This window comes from Hylobates moloch, unplaced genomic scaffold (genome assembly GCF_009828535.3).
Source record: "Hylobates moloch isolate HMO894 unplaced genomic scaffold, HMol_V3 SCAFFOLD_14, whole genome shotgun sequence".
Classification (NCBI taxonomy): Eukaryota; Metazoa; Chordata; class Mammalia; order Primates; family Hylobatidae; genus Hylobates; species Hylobates moloch.
The window spans coordinates 18,269,166-18,294,345 of record NW_026652289.1 but is presented as its reverse complement, the minus strand read 5'-3'; positions in this window follow the sequence as shown (position 1 = coordinate 18,294,345).

The following is a 25,180-nucleotide window of genomic DNA, read 5'->3' as shown; positions in this document are numbered from 1 at the left end:
GTTACATATGTATCCATGTGCCATGTTGATTTCCTGCACCCATTAGCTCGTCATTTAGCATTAGGTATATCTCCTAATGCTGTCATCGCCCCCCCCACCCCCCACCCCACAACAGTACCCGGAATGTGATGTTCCCCTTCCTGTGTCCATGAGTTCTCATTGTTCAATTCCCACCTATGAGTGAGAACATGCGGTGTTTGGTTTTTTGTCCTTGCGATAGTTTACTGAGAATGATGTTTTCCAGTTTCATCCATGTCCCTACAAAGGACACGAACTCATCATTTTTTATGGCTGCATAGTATTCCATGGTGTATATGTGCCACAGTTTCTTAATCAAGTCTATCGTTGTTGGACATTTGGGTTGGTTCCAAGTCTTTGCTATTGTGAATAGTGCCGCAATAAACATACGTGTGCATGTGTCTTTATAGCAGCATGATTTATACTCCTTTGGGTATATACCCAGTAATGGGATGGCTGGGTCAAATGGTATTTCTAGTTCTAGATCCCTGAGGAATCGCCACACTGACTTCCACAATGGCAGGAGAAGGAAATAAAGGGTATTCAATTAGGAAAAGAGGAAGTCAAACTGTCCCTGTTTGCAGATGACATGATTGTATATCTAGAAAATCCCATTGTCTCAGCCCAAAATCTCCTTAAGCTGATTAGCAACTTCAGCAAAGTCTCAGGATACAAAATCAATGTACAAAAATCACAAGCATTCTTGTACACCAATCACAGACAAACAGAGAGCCAAATCATGAGTGAACTCCCATTCACAATTGCTTCAAAGAGAATAAAATACCTAGGAATCCAACTTACAAGGGATGTGAAGGACCTCTTCAAGGAGAACTACAAACCACTGCTCAATGAAATCAAAGAGGATACAAACAAATGGAAGAACATTCCATGCTCATGGGTTGGAAGAATCAATATCGTGAAAATGGCCATACTGCCCAAAGTAATTTATAGATTCAATGCCATCCCCATCAAGCTACCAATGACTTTCTTCACAGAATTGGAAAAAAACTACTTTAAAGTTCATATGGAACCAAAAAAGAGCCCGCATTGCCAAGTCAATCCTAAGCCAAAAGAACAAAGCTGGAGGCATCACGCTACCTGACTTCAAACTATACTACAAGGCTACAGTAACCAAAACAGCATGGTACTGGTACCACAACAGAGATATAGATCAATGGAACAGAACAGAGCCCTCAGAAATGATGCCGCATATCTACAACTATTTGATCTTTGACAAACCTGACAAAAACAAGAAATGGGGAAAGGATTCCCTATTTAATAAAAGGGAAATTTACAGCTGCAAATATTTTAAGAAAATAAGAAAGCTTAACATTAGTGATATAATTTTCCATCTTAAGCAACTAGAAAGAGATAAGCAATTTATATACAGAGTAAATAGAAGGAAAGAAATTCTAAAGATATGAGAAATTAAATAAGTAGAGAATAGATAAAAATGTTTAGATTAATAAATTGATAATCCCCTAGCAAGACTGATTAAGGAAAAAACATTTATTGTCAGGAATAATAGAAGGTATTATTCAATATGCAAATATTCATGAAAAACTCTATTCCAACAAACTTAAAGATTTTGATATGGACAAATTTTTTGAAAAATACAACATAGTAAAACTGACATACAAAATAAGATATCTGAATAGCTCTATACCTATTCACTAAACTGAAATTGTTATTAAAAAGCCTTTCTCCAAAGAAAAATATAAGAATATATTGGTGAAGTATATAAAATATATGAGTATTAAATAATACTAGTACTAAGCAAAATCTAGAACATTATCTGGTTGTTCTTATCATAAAAAGCAGGAGAAAGAAGAAGAGGAGAAGGAAGAGGAAAAGGAGGTGGAGGAGTAGAAGGAGTTAACGATGCAGAAAAAGAAAATTCAGTTATTAAAAAATCAAATTTACATTTTTACTCCCCTAAATTATGATTCTATTTCTATCATTTCATTCAACATTAAACTCATTTTCTACCGTGGCCCTTGCAATTTGTGTTAAATCCTGAACTAACTAATGAAACTAATTTCTTGAGAGCACACAGATTTACTTTCTTTCTCTTCTTTTATTTGCACAAGTTCTTTTCTCTTCCAGGACTTTTATTTCTTATCTGAATGGTTTCTGCTTAGCTACAAATTTCTATGAATACAGTGTTTTCATGAAATTTTAAGTGAAGAGGATACTAGGATAAAGCTCAAAAGAGATGGTTGGCTTAGAAAGACTTTGCAATTGATATTAAAAGAATAATTGAGTAGTAATTGACCCCATGCTCGAGTGAAGTTTTTGGCTTTTTATCTTTACCAAATTATTGCCTCCCTCTGCCACAATAAGTAAGGAACATTTAATTTAAAAAACAAAATTTAAATAGTAGTACTACAATAAGCTCATCAATATTAACTAATTGTTTTGTACAGTTACTTAACTGAATAAGATCTTTACTATAGATTGTAATAGCTACGTTTAAGAAAACTATCTCCTAGTATTAATCAAAAGATTAAAATGACTTGTTAGATTTCTCTTACAATATAATTGTCAACTCTATAATTTTCTATCAATAGAAAGTTCATTCTGCAAAATTATTTGTATTTCATTTATTATTTATTTATTATTATTATCATTTTTTGAGACTGAGTCTCAACTCTCTCGCCCAGGCTGGAGTGCGGTGGTGCCATCTTGTCTCACTGCAACCTCTGCCTCCCGAGTTCAAGCAATTCTCGTGCCTTAGCTTCCCAAGTAGCTGGGATTACAGGCACCCGCCACCATGCATGGTTAATTTTTGTATTTTTAGTAGAGACGGGGTTTCACCAGTTTGGCCAGGCTGGTCTCAAGCTCCTGACCTCAAGTGATCCACCAGTCTCAGCCTCCCAAAGTGCTGGGATTACAGGTATGAGCCACTGTGCCTGGCCTGCAAAACTATTTTTAATGTCATTGTAGAAGTGGCAACTTATTCATACTAAGGAATATAGCTATACAGACATGACATGTAACTTCCAAGCTTGATTCGTGAGATTTCAAAGAAATTTAGAAAAAGTCTTCTGTCTACCATATGTGAATATTTTGAGCTTGAGTGTTTTTTTTCAGTAGTATGTTTGCCAAAGGGGTCCATTATTTTCTCCCTCTGACAATGAAATATTTAGACTTATGGCTCCATTTTGCAAGTGAAATGCTCAAGGGAACATGGACTAGGAGAGAACAAATGAAATAATTTAATATTTACAGCACATTATTTTTGCAATAATTATTTTGGAGTCACGGATTCAATATTATCCTTTTTTATCTTGTTATTTATGTATGTAATTTTATTTTATTTTATTTTTTTTTGAGACAGAGTCTGGCTCTGTCACCCAGGCAGAAGTGCAGTGGCACGATCTCAGCTCTGTGTATGTGATTTATAATAATATATCATGATTAAAAACATGCTTCAAACGTTTATTTTACAAAAGCTAGTTTTATATGCTTCCTTTGAAGTTAATATAATTGCCTTATCTCCAATTAAGTCAATATCCTCAGATTTAATAAAAAGTTGTTGGAACATGTCCTTAAGATTTTAGTAGTTACAAAAAGTGGTATGCATGTAATAATATTATAAATTTTCCTTTGGCACAATTTCTATTTTTTAATATGCTGTAATAAATAACATATTTGTGTTATTTTCCATAAAACCAGGATAAAACACAATCAAATTATGAGTATGAACTGAGAATCAATGAACTTCAGGAGATATTAATAGCCATATGTGCTGATTTCAGCTAATTGTATGGACTGTTACTATATACAATAAGATGTACTACATTTCTGAAAGACTATGCTATAGCTAAATTCGAATTCTTCCAATGAAAGATATTTCATTAAATCATGAAGAATTCTTTACACTGTTACTTTGTAAGCTCTAATGTTAGAAGGATCCTCTTATAAAGAACCAATTTCTACCTTCCTTTTCATTTTAACTGATTGCTGGCAGTACTGTTGTCAGCAGTTATGCAGCCCTTTAGCATAAGCTTCTTCATTCTAAGTGACAGCTCATCTAACATTAAAAACCATCATCTCTTTCCATAACTGCCTTGAGTTCACCAACACTTTCACACACTTCTTACAGCCACTTGTTCATGAAACTCAACATTTAGTCTTTTTCCTTCAGTGTAGAGTGTGTTTGTAGTTCTTTTAGCTAATCTGAATATGCTATTTCCCTTGCCCTGATGATATGCCATCATGATTATCTCATAAAAGACTTTTTCTGTGCCAGTTGTATCATGGTCTTACAATCAATTAACAGAATACCAAAAAAGTAACTTCATTTCTTTGTATTCCTAAATAGTCTCCTGATATAAAACAGGAAGTTAAATGACCAAATTATATTTCTTTTTCTGCTAAAATATGTAAAGCAAGGCAGGGAGACAATGACTTGACTGAACTGTCTCAAATTTTGTGCTCTTTTTATGTACACAAATACAAAAAATAAATAAATACATTGTACATTTAGGAAATTTTAGAAACTATCGACTAGATAAAGAAAACGTGGCACATATACACCACGGAATACTATGCAGCCATAAAAAAGGATGAGTTCATGTCCTTTGCAGGGACATGTATGAAGTCAGAAACCATCATTCTCAGCAAACTAACACAAGAACAGAAAACCAAACACCACATGTTCTCACTCATAAGTGAGAGTTGAACAATGAGAACACATGGACACAGGGAGGGGAACATCACACACCGGGGCCTGTAGGGGGATGGGGGGCTAGGGGAGGGATAGCATTGGAAAAATAGGTAATGTAGATGATGGGTTGACGGGTGCAGCAAACCACCATGGCACGTGTATACCTATGTAAAAAGCCTGCATGTTCTGCACATGTATTCTAGAACTTAAAGTATAATAAATAAATTTAAAAATAGAATTTTAAATGTTCATTATAGAACTTGTTCTAAACATTCAATGATGTGCTTTACTGGAAGATAAAATATGGGTAACTCAAATAGGGAAATTTTCATTACTGAACTGGTAGTGTGGACAAGCCACCATAATCCATTTTAAATTGATCATTTTGGTAAATTTGCTCAGAATAATTAGATATACACAAATATGTCAACAGAAAAATTGATAAAAGATTTAAAGAGATAAAAAATAAATAAATGCAATAAATTATTTGGTCAACTCGAAGTCAGTTTGAATGACAATAAGCACTAAATTTGCATATCATTACGAAAAATATTAGACAATTCATTTTCTGTTACTGATGATTTACTGTGATGTGATCTGTAATGAATAACTTCCTTCTGAACAGTAATTTGGCAGGCTTAAATACCTTTGAAATATTCATAGAAACAGTAATTTGCCTCACTGTGAATTTATTCTATGGGCTAATGAAATGTACCCACAAATATTTCATTCCAGGTGTCTTCATTATGTTATTATTTGTGAAAATACTGTGTATCTCCTGAATGGTCAAAATAAGGGATAACTAAAATGTTCAATGCATTTATTTCATGCAGTGGATTGTACATATTCATTACACTATACTTTCCTGAGCAATATTTCATACATTAAACAATCTCCTAATTCATTTTTGATGGGAAAATTATGGGACACAGTAGGGCTTATATAATATCATAAAGAGTTTTAATTTTTTATATTGCCAAAACCAGGGGAAGATACACCAAAATACCAATTTCAATGTAAGTATTATTTTTAATTTCAATATATTTGCCCCAAGAGATGGTGAAAATTCCCAGGGACATTACAAAGATAAAGGTAAAGCTAGAATAAGTAACATGTTAGGGATTTTATTGTATTTCCCCAAATTTTTGTGTTGTAGTCCTAACCCTTAGTACTTCAGAAAGTGACTGTCTTTGGAGATAGGGTCTTCAAAGAGGTAAACTTATATTAACAATGAGGTCATTAAGGTGGGCCCTACTCCATATGACTGATGTTTTTATGAGGGGAGAAAATTAGAACAGAGACACATATTAGAGAGGAAAGACTGTGAAAACACAGAGAGAAGGCCATTTACAAGCCAAGGGGAGAGACTCCAGGAGGGAATAACCCTGCTAACACCTTGAGCTCAGACTTGTAGCCACCAGAACTTGAGAAAATAAACTTCAGTTGTTTATGTCGCTCAGTCTTTGGTACTTTGCTATGGCAACCTTGGCAGAGTCATATAGAACATAGTCACTAAGTAAGAAGATAAGAATGACTGGAATTTGCTAATAATGCAAACTATAAGGTCTATATGAAAGCAGAACTATCATTCAGAAAACTGGGAGGACTTCACCATTACCAATTTTTCAAGACTTAATCTTTTTTCTTTCCCAGTCTTGTGACTGCTTCTTTTCCATTTTGCCTGATTGTTCTTTTGCAATGTCTCTCCTTCTTCAAAAGTTCAAGGTTTGAATATGCAACAGCTGATTCTGGACATCAAGGGTTTTTAAAATCTTGATGATTAAAAAACCAGACAGCCTTACCATTCCGAGATTATAAACTGGGTTTGAGATTTTTGAGGTTGAGGCTTGAATTTACCTTCAGAGCAGGCAAGTTTATAGTGTTCAGATAATCACTTTAATGGGCTTTCAATTATGAAATGTTCAAGCAAAGTTCTCAATCTGGGATGTTGACTCTCCAGACACCCTGGCTCCAATAAACTAAACTATGCTACCAAATGATATGAGACTCTTCAGTCATTATGTCTGTATATCAAGATCCCACTTAGAAGTGTTTCTTTGTAACTATGGTTTTAGACTGCACTTTTTCTAATTATATTTATTGCTTCTTGGCAAATGCATTTTGTTTGTGGTCTGGTTCAAGCATTTGATCAAAGGATATTAAGAGCAAAGATGCTGTGTTATATGTGGATTCATGCTCTCTGAGAGACCATAAAGAAGAATCAACTGGGATTTCTGAATTCTACTCCACAACCTACAATTCAAGATTCATGCCTGCTGTTATTTTTATATGGAATAACTCAGACATGGACAAATGTAGTGACATAAAATTCATATGTTCAGATAGATTATGCTCATGAAGCCTAAGGCACATCCAGCCTCTGTATGCAGAGAACACGGTTTTCTATAAAGTGTGCTGGAATTCTCAAGTCCAGTCGTCTAGGAAAGCATACTGTCCTGGGGAGGAAATGAACACTAAGGAAGAACGTAGACTTGACGAGGGAGGTATACAATTCTCTGTTCCCCCTGGGGAGTTCAGTACTGAGTTTCAGGTGGGAGACACTCAAAAATATGCCCTGCGGAACAGTAAGATGGCTTTTGTAATAAAGAGAGCCCAAACTGGGTCATAGAAGGGCTTGTGTAGCACAGGGCGGACATAATTTGCCTTTGTTCCAAGTTGTCTATGTGGTAGTTCTGTTTTCATAGGTTCATATTTACTGAGTTACACTCCTGATTCTAGAAAGGGGATTGTGCTGTCAAATAGTATTATATGCACCTAATTGCCAAGGTCTGTCCATGAACAGATTTTCCTGAATAATTGAACAGAGACCACTGACCATAAGAGACAATGTGAATTGTAGAATACATGTAATGAAATCAGATTCTAGTTTGGTTCTGAAGTATAAATATATTTTTAACCTTGAACCAAGAATCTTGTACTATCTATACTTCCATTCCTAAATAAGTGTCTTGAATAAGGTGCTCTTTACAGTCAACTATTAGCAGCTAAATTTTCTGGTTTAGTACATCTCACTGAAATATCTGAGTCATCATTTTTGAACTGCAGATATTGTGCTGAGTTGTAAATGTTAACAGAGGATCACATAGTTTTAATTCTGGATCTAATTAAAACTATATGATCCTCTCTTAACATTTACAACTCAGCACAATATCTGAGGTTCAATGTAAGATTAAGTTTTCAGTACTTATGGACCTTAGGGGGTACACTTCATGCCTAAAAGCCACATACACAAAGGTCAGGGAGCACAGGCAAAAGGAGAAAGAGTGTGGGGCAACTAGCAGTCTAGATTGGGGAATGGGGTATGGGCCACCTTAAGTTCGAATGCAGGATCTGAATGGTTCATTAAAAGGAAGTGGTGGGAAATTGGGAAGCCCCGTCAACCAGGCAGGAGAGATGTCTCTAAGTTCCTATCTCTGGCCACCTGTTCAAGTGATTTGAGTGTAGTGTAGAACTGAAAACTTTGTCAGGGGTGACTGAGTCCTGTCTCTGTTACATGAAGGCTAAATAAACTTGCATTTAAAACAGATGCTGAGGCAACATAATATTATGAGCTTTCACTACAACTAGGTATAACAGGTACTAAAGTGACTGAAAGTATTGGTGCAAGTTCTAAAACTGGGTACTACTTCTTTGTGGTCACCATTGAAGTCATGCTGGTCTTAACATCAGGAACCTGAAAAAAATGGAACTCCAAACCCTCATTTTAAAAGTAGAGGAATCAGGTCAGCGGCGTGTTTCTCCCACTTGGACCTTCCTAACCAGTAGTAATGTTAAAAAGTTGCAAATAGATTGTCTGTGCATCATATCTGCCTTCCAATCTTGAGTGAAATCCCCTGATTGATTGGGTAACTAATTCACTCCTAGTGCCAAAGCTTCAAAGAAGCCTCAGAAACAGTTTTACTTTTCTAACTTCTCCAAATGAAAGATGCAGTGCAGGTTGAGGGCCAATCCAAATATCAACAACAAACCAAAAAAACAAAACATTCATAATCAGCATTGTTTTAATCAAAGAAAACACTTCAGAAAAAAAAAGACACAAAACAACATTCTTCAAATCAAAATATTTGATTTAGTGAAAATATTAGTGAAAAGAAACATTCAAAGAATGTGAAATCCACTCAACTGAAATAGTTTAAAATGTCTTTTGGCTTTTCTACTAGCTTTAGAAAGACTGAATTTTTTATAAAAAATAACTCTAGGAATAAATCTCAATTTCTCATTAAGTTACCTGTCATATTGATCCAAAATCTGTAAAGATATTGAGTTGTCTTTTTTAAATATTAAAAAAAGTATTCCATGGAAATTTTTCCCTTTAAAGTTTATAACAATTGTCTATGTTTTGTTATTATTTTTTATTTATTATTTGAAAATATTAAAACACTTTTATGGTGTATTAGTCTGGTCTCATGCTGCTAATAAAAACATACTCAAGACTGGGTAATTTATAAAAGAAAGAGGTTTAAAAGAATCACAGTTCCATATGTCTGGGGAGGCCTCACAAAAATGGTGGAAAGTGAAGGAAGAGCAAAGGCATGTCTTAAATGGCAGACAAGAGGGGCATGTGCAGGGGAATTCCCTTTTATAAAACCATTAAATCTCCTGAGACTTATTCACTATCAGGAGAACAGCATGGGAAAAACCTGCCCCCATGATTCAATTACCTCCCACTGGGCCCCTCCCATGACATGTGGGGATTATTATATTCAAGGTGAGATTTGGGTGGGGTCACGGAGCCAAACCATGTTATATGAATTAAAGGAAATTATTTCTGGTTTTCCAATGTAGTCAGCCCTCCATATATGTGAGGATTTGTTCCAGGACCACTGAAGATTCTCAGATTTGTGGATGCTCAAGTCCCTTAGTTGGCCTCCAAGGATTCAACCAACTGCAGATGAAAAATGCAGTAATTTATGACATATTTTCAACCACAGAAACTCTAGAAAACTAAATTTTTGTTAATTGAAACTGAGAATGTAGAAGGCCGACTTAATTTGTTTGCTTTATGAAACATTAGTATATTATTAGTGATTTAAATCAGTTTCCTGCAAATCTTTCAGGTGAGTAACACAGTTTCATTGCTGAATACTCTTATGTGCTACATTTTAAGAGCCTCTTGTGTTATACATTTTGTGTTAGTCCATTTTGTGTTGCTCTAAAGGAGTATCTGAGACTGAATAGTTTATAAAGAAAAGAGGTTTATTTTGGCTCAGGATTCTGCAGGCTATACATGCATGGTTCCAGCATCTGCACCTATTCTGGTGAAACCTCAGACAGCTTTTACTTATGGCAGAAGGTAAAGGGGGACCCAATATGTCACACTGAGATACGGCAAGAGAAAAGGAGGTGCTAGTCTCTTTTTAACAACCAGCTCTTGTGTGAGCTAATACAGTGAGAACTCACTCATTACCACAAGGATGGCACAAAGCCCTTCATGAGGGATCCGTCCCAATGACCCAAACACCTCCCACTGGGTCCCACTTTCAACACTCGGGTTCACATTTCAACATATTTGGTGGGGACAAACATCCAAACTATATCACTTTTGATGATCCATCATAAAATCTTATATATACATATTTAAATATAATCATATCTTAAATATCAGTATATGCTCTAAAATTTTGACAGAATGTTATGTATTTCTTTCTTTTGAAATTACTATCTGAACTATGGGTGAGTTTCATTTAATTTGTTTGGTATTTACTTCCCCAAAATTATCATATAATCTTGAGAGTTCATGTAGAATCAAATATCAAATACAATCTCATTTTTAAATACTGTAAATCCATTTTTACTTTTAGCTTCATAATTAACCAATTTCTTATGTTATAAATATAGATATTTAATTAAAGTTGTATTCATTTCAATCTTGTGATGGTGTGTAATGAATTGGGGCTTGTTTTGTTTTGTTTTTGATCATCTCAAGTATTCCTGTAGGCTCCTGAAAAGTGTTATGGAGCTGTTCACTAAGGTTATGGTGCCAACCGAAACAGCCTGATTTAAAAAGTGGTTTGAAATGCCTAGCCCCTGAGAATGCTTCCCAGCACACACAGCTGCTGGTGTCTTCGTTTTCCTCTTCATTTTGTCTTTTTCCCACCCAGAGAATAAATATATTAGTTATGCCTGTATTATGGTCCATAGTTTGCATATATTAATCATCTTGTATAACCATCTCTCCCCAAAAGATAGTGTATTACATACTGTATTCATATTCCAGGGCTGCTGTCACAAAATATCACAAATGATGTGGCCAAAACAACAGAAATTTATTATCTCACATTTCTGTAGGCTAAAAGTCTGAAATTAAAATGTCTGAAGAGCTGGTTCCTTCTGAAGGCTGTGAGAATCTTTTCCGTGCTTCTCACCAGCTTAGCTTCCAGTGGCTTGCTGGCAATCTTTAGCATCTTGGCTTTTGCTGGATCACCCTGATCTCTGCCTTCACCTTCACATGGTGTTCTCCCTGTGTTTATGTGCCTGTGTCCAAGTCTTCCTTTTCTAGGACATCAGTTATGTTGGACTAGAGACCCACCCTACTACAGCATGATTTCATCTTTACTAATTGCATCTGCAATGACTATTTTCAAATAAGGTCACATTCTGAAGTAATGGGAGTTAGGACTTCAACACACAAATTTTAAGAGAGATACAATTTAATCCCCAGCCCATACTTTGGATTCTGATTTTTTAAAATTAATGGCCTCTGTACAATGAATGTTTATTTCAATCTAGTAACTCAGGAAAAAGGCCTCTTTCAATGTCAGTATTAGCAATAGGTAGCACAACATAACCAGCGTACTCTGTTTGGCATCCTTTGCTGAGATTTTTCTCCTCAAGCCAATATCTTGTGTCTGGTGGATTTGGGAGACAGAAGGGATACAATATCTCATCTTCTTTTGTACCAAAGCGTATTCATATTTCTGCTTGTTTTATTCTGTATTTTTCATGCTTTTTGACATTAGAACATTATTTCTTCTTTTTTTTTTCTGTCTTTTGTTCTTTCTCTGAAGGTTTTCCATCATTAAGAATGTTGTACATTAACATGGGAAAGCCCAAATTAAAGGAAGCTAGTAGTTTGGCAGTTTAAAATAGTTTAGAAATAGTTTTGCTAAAATTTATTTCCACTGTCATGTTTTAACTTGTTTTAGTAGACTCAATATATCCTTTTATTAGTTGTAGAGCAGCCTGTGAATATTTACCTGTTGGTTAGGTGCATCTATTACAGGGAACACAGAGGAGAGATTCTTTAACTTCAGGGCGCTGTTCATTTGCTGAGAGTGGGTAGGTTAAAACCCAAGTTTGGCTCACGTTAGTGGAAAGTCACTTAGTGGTAAGAGGGAGAGAAGGGTGTTCCTATTTCCTTATCTGTGTAATGAGTATTTAGTTTCCATGGTCTAGTACAACATCAATAACAATTCTGTTGTACTAGAATTCTACTTTTTTTGTTGTTTGTTTGTTGACTATTTTCTTTATTCTCCTAATCATTTTTTTTTTATACTTTAAGTTTTAGGGTACATGTGTACAATGTGCAGGTTTGTTACATATGTATCCATGTGCCATGTTGTTTTGCTGCACCCATTAACTCGTCATTTAGCATTAGGTATATCTCCTAATGCTCTCCCTCCCCCCTCCCCCCACCCCACAATAGTCCCCAGAGTGTGATGTTCCCCTTCCTGTGTCCATGTGTTCTCATTGTTCAATTCCCACCTATGAGTGAGAACATGTGGTGTTTGGTTGTCCTTGCGATAGTTTGCTGAGAATGATGGTTTCCAGTTTCATCCATGTCCCTACAAAGACATGAACTCAACATTTTTTATGGCTGCATAGTATTCCATGGTGTATATGTGCCCATTTTCTTAATCCAGTCTATCGTTGTTGGACATTTGGGTTGGTTCCATGTCTTTGCTATTGTGAATAGTGAGTTCTACTTTTTTTCCAACCTTCTGGCAGCTGTCCTTTCATTTTGCTTTCTTAAATGGCACATTGACATGCTGATTTTATTTTTGGGTGGGCCTAGGTTAAAATGGGAGCTTGGTAACTCTATCACTTGTGTTGCTTAAGACTTTTGCAGTTTCAATTTCCTCAAGCACCAAGTGGAGATACTAGGATTTATCTTACCGTTTTATAGTAGGGAGGATTAAAACTAAGTAAGATGGCATATGGAAAATACAAAGTGCAGTGCCTAATTTCCACTCACTTGAGAAAAATAATTCTTCTTGAGATATTTGATAATTTCTTTCTTTCTCATTAAAATTTGACAATTTTGCCATATTTTATCATGTATTAGTATTGTTTTAATTTCTGTGAGTACATATAAGGTATACATATTTATGGGGTTCATGAGATATTTTAATCGGGCATGAAATGCATATTAATCACATCATGGAAAATTGGATATCCATCCCCTTAGGCATTTATCCTTTGTGTTACAAACAATTCAGTTATACTCTTTTACTCATTTTTAAATGTACATTTAAATGATTATTGACTATAGTCTCCTATTGTACTATGAAATACCAGGTCTTAATCATTCTTTCTAACTATTTTTTTGTACCCATTAACCATTCCATCTCCCCCAACTTCCACATTACCCTAACCAGCTTCTGGTAAACATTTTTCTATAATCTACCTCAATGAATTCAATTGTTTTGATATTAAGCACACACAAATAAATGATAACATGAGATGTTAGTCTTTCTGTGTCTAGCTTATTTCACGTAACACAATGATCTCGAGTTCCATCCCTGTTGTAACAAATGACAGGATCTCATTCCTTTTTATGGATAAATAGTACTCCATTGTATATAGGTACCACATTTTCTTTATCCATTCATCTGCTGATGGACACTTAGGTTGCTTCCAAATCTTGGCTATCATGAACAGTACTGCAACAAACATGGGAGTGCAGACATCTCTTTGATATAATCATTTTCTTTCTTGTGGGTACATCCCCAGCAGTGGGACTGCTGGATCATATGTTAGCTCTACTTTTAGGTTTTATGAGGAACCTCCAAACTCTTCTCCATAGTGGTTGTACAATTTACATTTCCACCAACAGTGTATTAGGGTTTCCTTTCCCCCATATCCTCACCTGCATTCGTTATTGCCTGACTTATGTATAACAGCCATTTTAACTATGGTGAGCTGATATCCCATTGTAGTTTTGATCTGCATTTCTCTGATGATCAATAATGTTGAACATTTTTTATATGCCTGTTTTCCATTTGTAGGTCTTCTTTTGGGAAATGTCTATTCAAACCTTTTTTTCCATTTTTTAATCAAATTATTAGCTTTTTTTCTATACAGTTGTTTGAGCTCCTTATATATTCTGGTTATCAATCCCTTGCCAAGTGGGTAGTTTGCAAATGTTTTCTCCAGTTATGTGGATTGTCTCTTCACATTGTTGGTTGTTTCCTTTGCAGTGCAGAAGCTTTTTAACTTGATGTGATCCCATTTGTCCATTTTGGCTCTGGCTGCCTGTGCTTGTAGGGTATTGCTCAAGAAGTTTTGGCCCAGGACAATGTGTTGGAGAGTTTCCCCATTTTTTTGTAGTAGTTTCATAGTTTGAGGTCTGGATTTAAATCTTTAATGCACTTATATTTGATTTTTGAATAAGGCAAGAGATAAAAATCACTTCGTTCTTCTGCATATGGGTATTGAACAGTTTTCCCTGCACCATTTGTTGAAGAGGCTGTCTTTTTCCCGATATATGTTCTTGGCTCCTTTGTCACAAATCAGTTTACTGTAGATGTATGGATTTGTTTCTCAGTTCTCTGTTGTGTTCCAATTGCTCTATGTGTCTGTTTTATGCCAGTACCATGCTGCTTTCATTAAGATAGCTCTGTAGCAGAATTTGAAGTCAGGTAATGTGATTCCTCCAGTTTTGTTCTTTTCACTCAGGATAACTTTGGCTATTCTGGGTCTCTCATGGTTCCATATAAATTTCAGAATTTTTAAAACAATTTATGCAGAATATCATTGGTGTTTTGAGGGAGTTACATTGAATGTGTAGATTGCTATAGGTAGTATGCACATTTTAACAATATGGATTCTTCCAACCCATGAACATGAAATCTCTCTCCATTTTTTGTGTGTCCTCTTTAATTTCTTTCCTATTTCATTGCTTTCATTGTAGAGATTTTCACTTGTTTAGTTAAGCTAATTCCTAAGTATTTAATTTTGTTTTGACTATTTCAAATGAGATTACTTTTATATTTCTTTTTCAGATTGTTCACTGTTGTCATATAGAAATGCTACTGATTTTTGTATGTTGATTTTTTTATCCTGCAACTTTACTAAATTTATCAGTTGTACTCGTTTATTTGTGGAGTCCTTAGGTTTTTCCAAAAATAAGATTATATCATCAGCAAGTAAGGATAATTTGAGTTCTTCCTTTCTAATTTGGATGCCCTTTATTGCTTTCTCTTGTTTGATTGCTCTAGCTAAGACTTTCAGTACTACGTTGAATAATAGTGATGAAAGTGGGCATAGTCATTGGGTTCCAGATCCTAGAGGAAAGAATTTCAGTTCTTCCCCATTCAGCATGATAATTCTTGTGTTTGTTTTAGATTTCCAATCCAAATTCCATTCATAGTGTGGAATTCTTTCTTCTGTTATGCTACTGATTATCATTTTTGATGTGTATTCTGTTTCCATCTTTTAAATTGCTTATTGTTTGTAGATTATTTCTTTGTGATATATTTTTCTATATAGCAAATGGTCTCCTTTGTTTCAATTATTTTCTTCTGCTCTGTGACAGGATGTGTCTAGTCTTTCTTCTATTTAATTTGTGTTTTTCACAATGTTATTTGCACTATGTATTGCTTCTGAAGGTGATTTTATTGGGCATGCTTGGTTGACTTCCTGGCATCTATTCCACTATCCCCCATTATGTAGCAGCCATAAGGTTTGTGTATTTGATTGATTCTTCTTTTAGTTCCAGGGATGGAACCCTAGTGATCTCTAAGATAATTCATACATTTTACCCACCTTAGGATAACTGGTTTAGGATTGGACAAACAATCTCAGCTGCTTCAATCAGACTCATGTTAAGTAGTGAAATGGAAAACTCTTTCCTCTTCCGGGCACTATTAAAGATTATTTTTATGGAAACTGTGCAACTACTTCAGCTATTTTACTTGGAGAAAACTTAAGCTGAGAACAAATTCTACTTGACAAGATGAGAAATACTGAGAGAAATTGGGAAATCAAACAGGAGCCCTGATCAAGCCTTCCTTGAAGTACAACTTAACTGAAATTTGCAGTCAGACAAAGTATTTTCTTCATAAGTTCGATTACTTTGAATTAGATTTTATTCATTTGAAACTTGCAACATTTTAACCTATTCACTTTTCTGTGCTGTCTCTACCATTTATTTCCACTGACTTCTTGTCTTTACATGTTATAATATATTCTTTTATCTAAGTAAAAATAGTGATAGTCATTTCCTAAATCTAAACATTTCCTATGAAAAATCTTTGGGATAAAATTGCACATTTCCTTTCACTCTTTTATAGCATTTTCGTAATTTTGTAATATTTCAACCATTTTCTTTTTATTCATATTTACAAAAGGTTAACAAGAGGTTTTTATTATGCTTGCTCATGGCAAGGGGCCTCTACTCGGCCCTCTGCACTCAACCCTTTGCAAGAGGGAGCACATGAGCAAGTGAGTATGGGATCTGGCCAGCTGTTCCAGGTGCTGACACAGGATCATGCTCTGTGCAGGGCCCGTGGCCAGACCAGGAGAATCACCCTGAGGGGAACATGGTGGCTCCCAAGTGAGGATGTCCATGACCTCAAAGCCCCAGAACAGGTGTTACAGTGCTCTATTAGTTCCACTGTTCGTGGCTAGTGGTGTGTTAGCAGCTCAGTTGGCCCCTTGCCTTGTCGCATGGGGTGACTGATCTCTGCTGGCAAAAGCAAAGGGCTAGTGTGACAGTATTTCTCAGTACCTGTGCTATGTGGGTTCTGAGCTACAGTCTGGCATCCAAAAAGAATGAGGTCACATGGACGGTTGAAGGATGGTGAAGGTGGAGAATTTTACTGAATAATTAAAATGGCTCTCAGTGGAGAGGGGAGCTGGAGAGGAGACTGGAAGGGCAGGTCATCTTCCCCATAGTTAAGTTGTCTCTTCCCTGAAGTAGGGTTGTCTCCCCATCTACTGACTGAGTCTGGGGTCTTTATAGGCACAGGCTGGGGAGTGCATGCTGATTGGTTTGTAATTTTGTCTTTGTGTTGTAAATTTTTTCTTCACTTATGTTTTCAGTTGAAATTGTATTAGTTAACTTTTTTTTGCATATTGTAATGTTTTTCTTAAATTTGTAACTTTATAACATATTTTACTTTGTCAACTAGAATTTATAGCTAGAGTTTATTTGTCAGAACTGGGTACTTCTTTTTGTATTAAATAAGGCTTTTATTCTAAAGCCACTTCAAATACAAAGGAATAAAACTATTCTCATTGAAATAATTTATAAATGTTAAGTTTTGTTCCTTCTGATGTTCAGATGTGTTTGGAGTTTCTTCCTTCTGGTGGGTTCACGGTCTCGCTGGCTCAGGAGTGAAGCTGCAGACCTTTGCGGCGAGTGTTACAGCTCATAAAGGCAGTGTGGACCCAAAGAGTGAGCAGTAGAAAGATTTATTGCAAAGAGCAAAAGAACAAAGCTTCCACAGTGTGGAAGGGGACGAGCGGGTTGCCACTGCTGGCTCAGGCAGCCTGCTTTTATTCTCTTATCTGGCCCCACTCACATCCTGCTGATTGGTAGAGCCGAGTGGTCTGTTTTGACAGGGTGCTGATTGGCGCGTTTACAATCCCTGAGCTAGACACGAAGGTTCTCCATGTCCCCACCAGATTAGCTAGATACAGAGTGTCCACACAAAGGTTCTCCAGGGCCCCACCAGAGTAGCTAGATACAGAGTGTCAATTGATGCATTCACAAACCCTGAGCTAGACACAGGGTGCTGATTGGTGTGTTTACAAACCTTAAGCTAGATACACAGTGCTGATTGGTGTATTTAAAATCACTGAGCTAGACATAAAGGTTCTCCAAGTCCCCACCAGAGTAGCCAGATACGGAGTGTCCATTGTTGCATTCATAAACCCTGAGCTAGACACAGGGTGCTGATTGGTGTGTTTACAAACCTTGAGCTAGATACAGAGTGCCAATTGGTGTATTTACAATCCCTGAGCTAGACATCAAAGTTCTCCACGTCCCCACCAGACTCAGTAGCCCAGCTGGCTTCACCCAGTGGATCCCACACCAGGGCTGCAGGTGGAGCTGCCTGCCAGTCCCGCGCTGTGCGCCTGCACTCCTCAGCCCTTGGGTGGTCGATGGGACTGGGCGCCGTGGAGCAGGGGGCGGCGCTCATCAGGGAGGCTCGGGCGGCACAGGAGCCCATGGAGGGAGTGGGAGGCTCAGGCATGGTGGGCTGCAGGTCCGAGCCCTTCCCGGCGGGAAGGCAGATAAGGCCCGGCGAGAAATTGAGCGCAGCGCCAGTGGGCTGGCACTGCTGGGGGACCCAGTACACCCTCCACAGCCGCTGGCCTGGGTGCTAAGTCCCTCATTGCCCGGGGCCGGCAGGGCTGGCTGGCTGCTCCGAGTGCGGGGCCTGCCAAGCCCACGCCCACCCGGAACTCCAGCTGGCCCGCAAGTGCGTGCGCAGTCCCAGTTCCTGCTCGCGCCTCTCCCTCCACACCTCCCTGCAAGCTGAGGGAGCCAGCTCCGGCCTCGGCCAGCCCAGGAAGGGGCTCCCACAGTGCAGAGGTGGCCTGAAAGGCTCCTCAAGTGCTGCCAAAGTGGGATCCCAGGCAGAGGAGGTGCCGAGAGCGAGCGAGGGCTGTGAGGACTGCCAGCACGCTGTCACCTCTCACTATGAAGATAAATGAAGTGATCATATCCTTTTATTTTAGTCTCTGATCATCCTAACACAATCTACTCATTAAACTCAATCTGATTCCCAAGCTCTGCAGACTTCTTTATCCTCAGTTGAACCACTGCACTCTCATTTATAGGCTTAGTTCTTTTTCACCCTTATGACAAATGCTCTGGCTATTCAAGAGTAAGATGAGGAACTCAAATTTACCCCTTGATATGTACAATAATGTTGCCTTAACTTTGTGCTATATTCTAATTCTGCACTAATGCCTATTCCTTGAAATATGGGCTGGACTTCACACCTCACTTCAGCTGACTGAAGGTATTCAGGTATTCTGTTTTACACTTTGAGTCTCAGTCCTGGTTTATAACCTCCCTGCTTTTTATTTTTTTCTAAACATGAGGTGACATCTTACTATTTCTGGGTTCCTCTTCGTTCTAATTCCCTAATCCTATACTTCCATCTGATGGCTAGGACCTTGATACCCTATGATAATCATCTCTGCTATGATCTGCCTATGTCAAAACCCAACTTAAAGTTGTCATGGTTCATCAGACTAGCCTTTCCCTAAATTGGAACTTACTTATGCCTACTAAAGTCAGCTACCCTGAGAGCTACTTGTGGTATTAAATTTCTAACTAATAAACTACATGAGGCTCTTGTCCTTCAAGCCTCTTGTCCTTCAAGCCTTTCCCTAATCCTAGATCCTGTCTAATTCTAAACTTTTTCACCCACCATTTTACTCAGTTCTCCTCTTCTTGGTAGGGCCATATGCAGGATTGTGCCAGGTCCCAGGTAAAAATTCTGTGTGTGTGTGTGTGTGTGTGTGTGTGTGTGTGTGTGTATGTGTGCATATTCATGTGTGTATATCTATGAGCATATGTGTATGTGTTTACTATATTTGATAATGAACCATTATTCAAGAGACATTAATTTTGTTGCTTTTGCGCACTTATCTTCATATTTATTTTATTTGCATGCTTACTTGAAACAGCTTAACTTTCTTTGGTTAATTTTTATTGGTTGCAATCACTGTTATCTTCCCTTGTTTGTTTATGTTATTATGTCGGGACTTCAAAGAACTGTGGGAATACTAATTACAGTTTAAGCATGCAGATTGGGCCATCCATGCAATTGTTTATTTCCTCAAATATTAATTTACTACTGTGTAGAAAGGTGCCAAAATATTCTGAACCCAGACTAAATGGCTGCATAGCATCTTGTGGGCTTCACTTTGGAAAGCACGGCAGGATCAAAGAGCCAAAATATCTGATTTGTTTCATGTGTTATAGCTCCTCCCTAATGACAGAATGGAGACTTGTCAATATTGCTTCTGTTGCCAATGGTGAGTGAACTGATCAAACATTTCAGGCTCAATATGGTCCTGCTTGAAATCTTACTCTAGGAATGCTAGAATAAACAACATCATACTTCTGAAAGTTTTACAAATCTTTGTCAAAGATTTTGTGCTAAAACTGAGGATATACATACTTGTTTTTGGTCTACTGCTCAGTATAATTACTATTTATAATTTATATCTTCATATCAACTGTCTGTTAAAACTCCAAGCCTGTGTCTCTAATCTTCGTCAAATAAAACTGAACTCCTATTTTCCCCACTTTCACCCAACAAAATAAATCTACATGATCTCTTTCTCTATTTGTCTTTAACCCTGGATCCTACTACACTATTCTCTTCATCTCTATTGTTTCTATTTTATTTTTATTTTATTTTACTTTACTTTATTTTATTTTATTTCATTTTTGAGAGAGAGTTTTGCTCTTGTTGCCCAGGCTGGAATGCAATGGTGCAATCTCAGCTCATTGCAACCTCCACCTCCCAGGTTCAAGCGATTCTCCTGCCTCAGCCTCCTGAGTAGCTAGAATTACAGGAGCCTGCCACTATGCCTGGCATTTTTTTTTTTTTTTCATATTTTTAGTAGAGATGGGGTTTCACCATGTTGGCCAGGCTGGTCTCTAATTCCTGACCTAAGGTGATCTACCTGCCTTGGCCTCCCAAAGTGGTGGGATTACAGGTTTGAGCCACTGCGCCTGGCCTCTGTACTGTTTGTTGATCAACTGTCTTGAATACTCTCCCTCACAGAATAGGAACAACTGTTTTTGACCCCTCCTCTTAGATCATATCTTCTTGTTTTAATTGCTCATTTTATTAAATGAGTTTTAGTCAACATTCTCATTATAATTTTCAATAATACTTACTTGGGTTTTAAAATGTTGTTATACATCTTCCACAGTAGACCAAAACGCTCATGAGAGCAAGGCCGTTGGTAGAGCAAGTCCATTTGTTAATCACATAATCACTCTATCATGAATAATATCAGCATGTAATTATATACCAGTGTCTTAAACAGTAGAATATCTGAGCATATTTTAGATATAATAATACCTATTCCTCAGCCAGAGTCAACCTAAAGATAAAAGTACCCAAATTCTTTCCTTCCTTCCACTATCTACTCATATCCCTGCAGTTTTTTCTGTCTTCCACATGACTCTCCATGGTAAACTATTAAGACTTGCAATCAATCACTGAAATCACCTGCTGGTAACTCTTACTGGCTGAACCCGACCAAATGCCAGAGAACAAGACAGCGACTGATTCACTTTTTTTTTTTTTTTTTGCATTATTGAGTGCTGTATTTATATCATACACAATAAGTTGTGTATATTTCTCAGATAGAAAAGTCATGGTGAGTTAGAAGATACTTCTCAAATTTTAATGTGAACAATAAACTAGATAATTTGTCCTGCAGAAATTTTTTTCAGGAGATCTGGAATAAAGTCTGAGTTTCTAAATTTCTAGCAAGCTTACCAGTAATACCAATGTTTTCAGCTCAAGAATATTGTGTCAAACATTGAACAAGTGGAAGAGCCTGGGTTTTTCCCAGTTTTTCTGACCTGTAAACAAAGATGAGAGCCTTCATTTCCAAAGACAGATATATGCAAAGAAAATTTAAGAAGGAAGGGAAGCTTCCAGATTAAATATGACGGTTTATGTACATTATCTGGTAAACCTCCCTAAGATACTTAATAAAGAAGAGGAAAATAATTAACTCTATAATAGAAAACTCTGTCACAAAGCTCTATGGCCGAGTAAATTTAACATCAACTGTACTAGGACAAATCTTTGTCATGTGCTGATTTACACAAAAAAACACAACATCGCTGCTCTGATATTGGCCCCCCAAAAAGTAAATTATAAACTTAATTATAAAGAAATATCAGTTCTATGCAAAGTTCAAAATACAGATGTCTCCCATGTTCTGTAAATTATTTTATTTTAAGTTCAGGGGTACATATGCAGGATGTGCAGGTTTTTTACATAGGTAAACTTGTGACGTGGGGGTTGTTTGTAAAAATTATTTCATCACCCAGGCATTACACCTAGTAACCATTAGTAATTTTTCCCACTTCTCTCCTTCCCCCCACCCTCTGCCCTCTGATAGGCCCCAGTGTGTGTTATTCCCCTCTATGTGTCCATGTGTTCTCATCATTTAGTTCCCACGTATAAGTGAGACTCTGCGGTATTTGGTATTCTGTTTCTGTATTAGTTGGCTATGGATAATGGCCTCCAGCTCCATCCATGTTCCTGTAAAGGACATTATCTCATTATTTTTTATGGCTGCATAGCATTCCATGGTACCACATTTTCTTTATCCAGTCTATCACTGATGGGCATTTGGGTTGACTGATGTCTTTGTTATTGTGAATAATGCTACAATAAACATATGTGTGCATGAGTCTTTATAATAGAACAATTTATATTCCTTTGACTCAGCAATGGGATTGTTGAGTCAAAACAACAATCCCATTGTTGTTTGTTGATAAAAACAAGCAACAGGGAAAGGACTCCCTGTTCAACAAATGGTGCTGGGAGAACTGGCTGGCCATATTGTGTCTGGAATTTATTCCTTCCGGTGGGTTCTTGGTCTCACTGACTTCAAGAATGGAGCCGCGGACCCTTGCGGTGAGTCTTACAGCTCTTAAAGATGGTGTGTCCAGAGTTGTTTGTTCCTCCTGGTGGGTTAGTGGTCTCGCTGACTTCAGGAGTGAAGCTGCAGACCTTTGCAGTGAGTGTTACAGCTCATAAACATAGTGCAGACCCAAAGAGTGTGCAGCAGCAAGATTTATTGTGAGGAGCGAAAGAACAAAGCTTCTACAGCACAGAAGGACACCCAAGCGGGTTGCTGCTGCTGGCTCGGGTGGCCAGCTTTTATTCCCTTATTTGGCCCCACGCACATCCTGCTGATTGGTCCATTTTACAGTGCTCTGATTGGTCCATTTTACAGAGTGCTGATTGGTGTGTTTACAATCCTTTAGCTAGACACAGAGCACTGATTGGTGTGTTTACAATCCTTTAGCTAGACACAGAGCGCTGATTGGTGCATTTACAATCCTCTAGCTAGACAGAAAAGTTCTCTAAGTCCCCACTTGACCCAGGAAGTCCAGCTGGCTTCACTTCTCAATATGTAGAAAATTGAAACTGGACCCCTTCCTTACACCATATACAAATATTAACTCAAAAGAGATTAAAAACTTAAATGTAAAACCCAAAACTAAGAAAACCTTGGAAGACAACTGAGGCAATACCATTCAGGACATAGGCATGGGCAAAGATTTCATGAGAAAAATGCCAAAGGCAACTGCAAGAAAACAAAAAATTGACAAATGGGACCTAATTAAACTGAAGAACTCTGCACAGCAAAAGAAACTGTCTGCAGAGTGAACAGACAACATACAGAATGGGAGAAAATGTTTGCACTGATTTACTTTCACAAAGTCAGTTTGTGAAAGAAAAAGAGAACAAGTGGAATTTGAAAGGCAATGGCTAATTTCTTATGCAGCAATGAAGACTTCTGAATCCAGTAGAGTTGAATGCAAAGGTGAACACACTGCTTTCTTGCTGTATAACTTTGAATAATTAACAGAAACGTTTGAGTAGATTTTCTTATACCAGTACTCATCACTTAGGATTGTGATCAGAATGGAAATGTTATGGTCTAAAAGTTCCACATACAACAATACCTGGCATATAATATTTAACAAGTGATAATATACTTATCTTCTCATTTGAATGAATGCATTTTAACTTTGAAATATAAAGGAATTTGCTAGGTCACACTGACTAATCACAAAGGTTAAATTGATTAAAGTTTCTATTCTTAGGTTTGCCTGATAAAATATAAAAAAAAAACTATGTATTTTGATTTAATAATCCTGGCTACTCTAGCTGTACTTCAGAGAATTTTACAAAATGTTTCAGAAAGAAGAATGAATTTTTATGTTATCAAATCCATACATATAACACTAGGCACTGGGTGATTGCCTCCATCACAATGCTTAGAATACATTATCCCATAATCAGAGTTCTTTTATATAAGGATGACAGGAAAATAATTGACAAATGCATTTAAATCAATCTAAAAATTTTGGAGGAATAAGAATTCACTAAGTTTATATCAATGCTTATGGAATGAAAATCAACAATTATAAAAGCATTTATTTGTTGTATCTTTTATTTTAAAAGCAATTCATTATAGCTAGACATAACTAATAAGCAAACTATGTTGCAACTAGGATCAGAATCAACATTGAACCTAGTCAGTGAAAAGGCACATAAAAATTAAATTTACCAAGAAAAAGTTTGCTTGTGCAATGTACTACATAACTGTGTTAAACTTAGAAAATCATTTGTAAGAAACAGCAGATATTTGCCTCGACTTCAGAATATGATCCTTAAAAATGAAATTTGAAGCATTTTGCATTGCATCCTTGATTTCTGAAATGAATATAATTCAGGATAAAGCTGTCTTCCCATAAGAATTACTTTCTTAACCTTAACAATAAATTAAAGTGACCAAAGATTGTATGAATGGTATAGCATCGAAATAATGAATAAAATCTTCAACTGTAAGTTGCAAGAAGATGCTAAATATCTTTTTTTCTCTAAGGAGAAGCTGATCACTTACCTTCTGGCTTCTTCTTAACATATTCACATATATTAATTAGCATCAAGTTTGAAAATCAAAGTAAATATTTATTTACTATGTCGATGATGGGAATATGAAAACCACAAAGGCTCACCATTACTCTGGCCAATATTCTTATAGTCAATAAACATATTTCCTTGAGAAAACTACAATGGTTACCCCTATTCAAGGAGGAACTGTAGAATTTTAAGATATAATGGAAGTTGTAGAGCAATATTTCATTAAGTAATGATCTCTTCAAGGGGCAGTAATAAGAGAAGCTTATAACATACAAAATAACGATGATGTAGCAACTGAGAAAACTACCTTAATACTCTGATAATTCTTCGCCCCTTCCTCCCTGCTGCTCTTCTCATTTATTCATTTTTCATGCATCACTCTTACATTCTCCTTCTGCATCTGCCTTCTTTTCTCTTCCTCTGTGGTTCTCCATGATATTTCTATTTTCCTTCTTTATATGGCTTACATATGTTTTGGATGTTTCTTCTTTCTGTTCACATCACGTCTATTTGATTTTCAAAGCCAAATCCAAATAGTAGCATCCTTTTTCTTCTAAATAGAAACAGTGCTTACATGTCCTGAGCACTT